The sequence below is a fragment of the Bombina bombina genome, chromosome 1, assembly GCF_027579735.1.
Source record: "Bombina bombina isolate aBomBom1 chromosome 1, aBomBom1.pri, whole genome shotgun sequence".
Taxonomy (NCBI): Eukaryota; Metazoa; Chordata; class Amphibia; order Anura; family Bombinatoridae; genus Bombina; species Bombina bombina.
The window spans coordinates 1,533,892,725-1,533,898,745 of NC_069499.1; the positions used below are offsets into that span (position 1 = coordinate 1,533,892,725).

Consider the following 6,021-nt stretch of genomic DNA (forward strand, 5'->3'; position numbering starts at 1 on the left):
CCCAGGAGCTAAGTAATAAAATAAGGTACACTGACCCAAAACACTTGATAAGTACTTTTGAGTAGGAGCTCTCAAAGTCAGCCAGGCAGAGTCAGCAACTGATCAGATGATTGAAGTATCAGGGATATCTGATAGCAAAGTGAGGAGGCAAGCAAAAGGTCAAACACAATTGGGCAAAGTCCAACAAAGTCAGCAAACAAAGCAAGGTCAGTAACAAGAATCTAGAACTAATCAAATCAAAGTACATCCCCTCAACTAACATTTATTTATAGTACAAATGGTGGTGAAAAACATGTCATAGCTCAAAGCAGAGAAGCAGAATTCACCTGACCGTAGTAAAAAAAAACACCAGACCAAGGTGCAAGAAAATGAAATAATGAAAATAAAAAGACAAAACCAAGAAACTCCCGCTGGATAATATCTTATGGTAGCTAGGGTGAGATTTTGGCTTCCTTTTCAAAGTTATTCCAATCTTTCAGAAGCACCGCAGTGTGAATAAGTAAAAGTGATTAAATTAGTAAATTATATTAGAAGAACATTTTACATAACTCATTTGATGTGAATGACTACATCTTGTTGGCATCTACATTATGCCTACAATTTGAACAATATGTCCTCACCCTGGGGGAAGCTCTTTTACTATTGATTTCAATGACCCCCTCTTCTCTCCAGTTGGTCAAAGACTTGCAGTGTTAAATGATCCCCTATGTCTGCAGCCTTACGTGTAATCACATTGGCCATGATAAGAAAAAAATCACTGTCCCATTGGCAATGATTTCATAATGATCACAGGTGTTGCTTGGCATGGTTTTTAAAAGGAATAAGAAACAAGTTTTTCAAAATTGTTTAAACAAGTATTTTAATAAACTATGTGACCATTATGAAGACATAAAACATGGTTGTTTATTAATTCAATATTTAAAGGTGCAGATGTGCTTGAATGTTAATCAGTAAACCTGTCCTCCCACATATGGTGCTTGGGCGGCAGCATTAATTACCTTCAGTTATCACTGTGCAAGCAGTTGCCTTTGTACCCCCACCCCCTGCTATTGCACAACCAATTGTACAAGAGCAGTGCTTGTCAATCATTTTTTTATGTTGGGGGGAAAAGGTTTTGAGTGATGGCTTTAGGCCCAATGCTCTTCTATGTTTTTTATTTTTTTATTTCTTAATTCTATTACAAATTCAGAACCCTGGTTGTCTAGTGTGTGTGTGTGTGTGGGGGTGCATTCATGACCTCTGGTTGTGAGAAATTGTTGAGGCAGTGGTTGGTCAGGGTGTACCTATTGTCTAGGACAGCATACATTCTAAATACACACCTAATTGTCCTCTCTCTATTTTCTCAAAATATTTTTTTACTGTAATTTAAATTAGTATTGATATCTATAATGATTTTGCTACTGACAATATATCAATATATTGTAGATACGTTTTATTCATGATTTTACATTTACATATTGATGATGATGGCATATTCGGCATTTGTTATTTGAAGAAAATCTATCATCAGCGTTGTTGGCATTTGCTGCACCATCTTGTTTTTGTGGTCTCATTGTTGACCTAATTATGTTATAGTTTGAATTGTAGGTGAAACACAATTGTAAAGTGTCTATGGCTGCTGAACTTGATATGTTCATTTTGTGTTCAATATTTAGCCAATAACTTTTGGTTGGGTGAATTGTGAACGTCACAGTCATGGCTATCATCGAATGGGTGAATTTCCTGATATCTGCTTGAATATGATAGAATCGTTTTCAGTACAGAAATGTTATCATTTACATTATAATTGATCAAATCATGAAAAGGACATATCAGAAGCCATAAAACAGACAAGAAACAAAATCAGAAAGAATGAAATACACACCATTATTATCCAGAAATGTTAAAAAATCGTCAGCTCAAAACAGCCTATTTTTTACAGAAACAAAGACTTAATCTAAATAAATAAAATTAAATATAATAAAAAACATAATTCTGATTATGGATTAGCTCATCCTTTTACCTTGTTGCTCCATAGAAAAATAGATTTTTGTCTCTTCAGTTGTTCTAATGTGAAATTAAGACATTTTTGCTTTTAAGCATAACAAAAGTTTTAATCTGTTAATCTTCTTCATGCTTTTCCTGACCGCGTCAAATTAACCCATGACCCATATTTTCATGTTTCTTTTTGGTGTTAGGAAAACAAAATTGCTCTAAAATTTGTATCACATTTAGCAATACAATATAATTATTAGTAGAAGTAGGATTATTATTATTATCTTTTTTTACTTCCACAAAACCTGGATCAACAGTAGTTATCAATCTTGTATTGCAGTAATATGGTCTTTACAAAACACAGAGGCTGAAATTGCAAACGGTTACTTATCTCAAGATGTAGCATAAAGCACTTTGGTTAAAGGGTACCTCAGTCTGATCAAAGCTATGTTTGAGCCTAGGACTAATATATAAGGGTTTGTCTAAGGCATTCATTTATTAAGTTCTAATACAGCTGATGTTAAAAGGGGTTTTGTAGTATCTTTTCTGGGGCTTAACATTTCCACTAGTTCAGGATGAATACGAAATTTCAGTGGACGAGAAAAAAAATAATGTTTTTTTTCCCTATCTTTAAATAGTAACTTTTTTCCTTGTAGACTAGTGGTTTTTCTTTTCTGAACAGCAAACTGTAGTGATATTTTACACCCCTGTATATATATCATATAGAAACCCAATAAGTGGCATTTCCACATAATACAGAGTGGTTGAGAACTGTGCAGTGAGTAAGCAAGCTAAAATGGCATTGTGACATTGAATTCACTTTCTGTGCATTATACTTAGACCAGAGCTTTAGGATCCCAAGAAGAGAAGTGCATGCTACTCCTGGCTCTTAAATTTTAGATAATTTGATATGCCTTTATATACAAAACCCTTTCTCTGACTCCTAAAAAGAATTGTATCTAATACATCCAAAAATAAAGATGTCCTACTCTTTCAACTATATTTTACGACACTTGACTACAGTTAAAGGGACACTGAACTCATTGTTTTTCTTTCGTGATTCAGATAGAGCATGCAATTTTAAGCAACTTTCTAATTTTCTCCTATTATCAATTTTCTTCGTTTTCTTGCTGTCTTTATATGAAACATTATGCATCTAAGCTTTTTTTTTTGTTCAGGACTCTGAAAAGTGCTTTTTTATTGGTGGATGAATTTATCCACCAATCAGCAAGAAAAACCAAGGTTGTTCACCAAAAATGGGCCGGCATCTAAACTTACATTCCTGCATTTCAAATAAAGATACAAAGAGAATGACGAAAATGTGATAATAGGAGTAAATTAGAAAGTTGCTTAAAATTTCATGCTCTATCTGAATCACGAAACAAAAAAATTGGGTTCAGTGTCTCTTTAAAGGAATAGTCTAGTCAAAATTAAACTTTCATGAGTCAGATAGAGTATGCAATTTTAAGCAACTTTCTAATTGAATCCTATTTTTACATTTTCTTTGTACTCTTTTGTATCTTTATTTGAAAAAGCAAGAATGTAAGCTTTAGGAGCTGGCCCATTTTTGGTTCAGAACGTGGGTAACACTTGCTGATTGGTTGGCTACATTTAGACACCAATCAGCAAGTGCTACCCAGGTGCTGAGAATGGGCCGGCTCCTAAACTTACATTCAAATATAGATGTTTTTCACTGTCACCTATATAGTATAGTACATTAAACCTCTGCCTATAAGACAATGCTGCACCACATCTCTCTTGAAGCTAATGGGTTAAGAATTTCCATTTATATTTTTCAACTAATTATAAGATCAATGTAAAAGCCAGATAAATCCCCTGTTTACATCTAATAGTCCACACTGTAATCATGTTGCACATTGATTAAGGATTAAGCAGCCCGTATAAACTGTAGACTATTTTACCCAGGTGATTAAAATGGTTTTAGCTGCCAGAAATATAAAATACCATTGACATCTGCTAAATAAATATATTAGACATGATTCTGAGCCTTCACTACCTGTTCATTTGCTGGTTGTATAAGGTATCAATTCAGGGACCGCGATCCGATATACGGCGCAGGTTTCAGCGCAAGAGTAGAAACCTGCGCCGCCCGTAGTTTCAGCTCGCACATCGAGCTATCACATATACGGCGCCGACAGTTGCTAAAGTGCCATAAGTCTGACAAACTAGCGATGTCCAGAAATAAGCGTAAGTACAAATTTCTGGAGTCGCCAGTGACTTGCGGCACTTTAGAAACTGCTGCCGCATAAAAAAAACTAACTAAAGTATAAAATCTCCCGTTACTGTCTAACACGCCTCCCAAAAATAGCCCAACACGTATACCCCTCTAACCGCAATCCTCCCTCTCATTCCTAACAATAAATGTATTAACCCCTAAACCGCCGCTCCCGGACCCCGCCGCCAGCTACATTAAATGTATTACCCCCTAATCTGACCCCCCTACACCGCCACCAGCTACATTAAATGTATTACCCCCTAATATGATTCCCCTACACTGCCGCCAGCTATATTAAATGTATTACCCCCTAATGTGAGCCCCCTACCCCGCCGCCAGCTATATTAACTATATTAACCCCTAATCTGAGCCCCCTACCCCGCCGCCACCTACATTAACTATATTAACCCCTAATCTGAGCCCCCTACCCCACCGCCACCTATTTTAACTATATTAACCCCTAATCTGAGCCCCCTACCCCGCCGCCACCTATATTAAATTTATTAACCACTAAACCTAAGTCTAACCCTAACACACCCTAACTTAATTGTTATTGAAATAAATCTAAATAATATTGATATTATTAACTAAATTATACCTATTTAAAACTAAATACTTACCTATAAAATAAACCCTAAGATAGCTACAATATAATTAATAATTACATTGTAGCTATTTTAGGGTTTATATTTATTTTACAGGTAACTTTGTATTTATGAGAGCTACTTTAATTCTATTGGCTGATTTGAATAGCCAATAGAATTACAGTAGCTCTTATTCTATTGGCTATTCAAATCAGCCAATAGAATTAAAGTAGCTCTCATCCGATTGGCTGATTTGAATTTGATGGTTAAAATCAGCCAATAGGAATTCAAGGGACGCCATTTTTAATCGCGTACCTTGAATTCCTATTCAGTGTACAGCGGAGATCGTATGAAGAGGATCCTCCACGCTCCATGGCTCCGGTCTTCAGTTCCAGCATCGCCGATCTTCAGTTCCAGCATCGCCAGTCTTCAGTTCCAGAGTGGACGGTCTTTAGCTCCACGGTCATCGGTCTTCAACTCCTCCGCTCCGCGCCGGCTGGTTCCTGGAAGAAGAAGATGTCGCCGCTTGGAAGAAGACTTCACCGCCTGGAACAGGACCTTCTCCGCCGGTCTTCAGGACAGGTAAGGACCACTTGGGGGTTAGACTAAGGTTTTTTTAAGGGGGGGATCGGGTGGGTTTTAGAGTAGGGGTGTGTGGGTGGTGGGTTGTAATGGGGGGGTTGTTCTTTTTTTTACAGGTAAAAGAACTGATTACTTTGGGGCAATGCCCCGCAAAAGGCCCTTTTAAGGGCTGGTAATAGAGATGATTACTTTTTTAATGTAGTTTAGGATAGGGAAATTTTATTATTTTGGGGGGCTTTTTTATTTTATTAGGGGGCTTAGATTAGGTGTAATTAGCTTAAAATTCTTGTAATCTTTTTTTATTTTTTGTAATTTACTGTTTGTTTTTTTTGTAATATAGATTAGTGTATTTAATTGTATTTTAGTTGAGATAATTGTAGTTTATTTAATTAATTTATTGATAGGGTAGTGTTAGGTGTAATGGTAACTTAGGTTAGGATTTATTTTACAGGTAATTTGGTAATTATTTTAACTAGGTAGCTATTAAATAGTTATTAACTATTTAATAGCTATTGTACCTAGTTAAAATAAATACAAAGTTACCTGTAAAATAAATATAAACCCTAAAATAGCTACAATGTAATTATTAATTATATTGTAGCTATCTTAGGGTTTATTTTATAGTTAAGTATTTAGTTTTAAATA

At 35.6% G+C, this 6,021-nt stretch overlaps 1 protein-coding gene across 1 annotated transcript in view; it reads left to right on the plus strand.

The window, feature by feature from the left end:
• The window catches only part of LOC128666873 (myosin-6-like), a 252,421-nt gene that overhangs the window by 60,439 nt on the left and 185,961 nt on the right, over window positions 1-6,021 (plus strand). The gene's annotated exons all lie outside the window — the stretch shown is intronic.